Here is a 1,497-nt window from a genome sequence, read left to right on the forward strand (position 1 = left end):
TTTCAAAATAAAAAAAATAGCTTTTAGTTTTGTTGATTTTTTTTCTATTAATTTACTATTTTCTCTTTGGTTTATTTATGCTCTAATATTTTTTTATTTTCTTTCTTCTGCTACCTTTGGTCTTAGTATGTTCTTTTTTCCAGTTCTTTGGAGTACATTGTTAGGTTGTTTATTTGAGAGCTTTCTTCTTTTTTAATGTAGGTATTTATCACTATGAACTTTCCTATTAGTACTGCTTTTGCTGTACACCATGCATTTGGTTTCTTGTGTTTTGCTTTTCATTCGTCTTGAGATATTTTCTAACTTCCTTTATTGATTTCTTCTTTGACTTAGTGATTGCTTAAGAGTATATTGTTTAATTTGTGAATTTTTCAATTATTCTTCTGTTATTGATTTCTAGTTTCATACCATGTCAGAAAAAAATACCTGACATGATTTCAGTTCTCTTAAATTTGTTAAAATTTATTTTGTGACCTAACATATGCTTAGAGAAATATTCATATGCCCTTAAGAATAATGTATATTCTGCTGTTGTTGGGTGGAATATACAGTATGTTTGTTAGGTTTTTCTAGCCTAGAGTATGACTCAAGTTCTCAGTTTCTTTATCTTCTCTTTGGATGTTCTGTCCCGTATTGAAAATGGAGTATTCAAATCTCCTACTATTATTGTATTGCTACCTATTTCTGTCCTAAGTTTTATCAGTGTGTGTTTGCTTAATATATTTTTAGGTGTTCTAATATTGGGAGCATATATATATTTATAATTGTTTTATTACCTGCTGAATTGACACTTTTGTCATCATTATATGAAGATCTTCTTTGGCTCTTTTGACAGTTTTGACTTAAAGTCTGTTTTGTCTGATATATGTATAACCACTCTTGCTCTCTTTTTGCTATCATCTTCATAGAATATCTTTTTCCGTTTCTTTGTTTTCAACCTATGTGCATCCTTCAATCTCAAGTGAGGTTTTTTTCTTTTGTATACAGCATATAGTTTGGTCTTGTTTTTAGTTTATTCATTCAGCCACTTTATGTCTTTTGAATGGGGAGTTTAATCCATTTATGTTTAAAGTAATTATTGATAAAGAAAGAATTACTATTATCATTTTAGTAGTTTTCTGTTAGTCTTTTAGTTCTTTTGTTTTTTCCACATCTGCTGTCTTCTTTTGTACTTTGTTAATATTTTTGCATTTCTATGCTTTGACTCTTTTCTTTCTTTTTTTAATATAATCACATTAGTATTGTGTGTATGTGGTTACCTTGTGGCTTACATAAATATCTTACAGCTATAACACTGTTTCAACATGATAGCAACTTAAGTTCAATCACATACAAAAAGTCCACAGTCTATCTACTCCTTACCCCAGACTTGGGTTATTGTTGTCAATTTTACATCTATTCATATTATATCTTTTAACATATTTTTACTTACAGCTAATTTTAATATTTATATGTTTTAACTTTTATTCTAGAATTAAAAGTCACTTACCCACCACC

The sequence above is a fragment of the Pteropus vampyrus genome, unplaced genomic scaffold (assembly GCF_000151845.1).
Source record: "Pteropus vampyrus isolate Shadow unplaced genomic scaffold, Pvam_2.0 Scaffold64, whole genome shotgun sequence".
Taxonomy (NCBI): domain Eukaryota; kingdom Metazoa; phylum Chordata; class Mammalia; order Chiroptera; family Pteropodidae; genus Pteropus; species Pteropus vampyrus.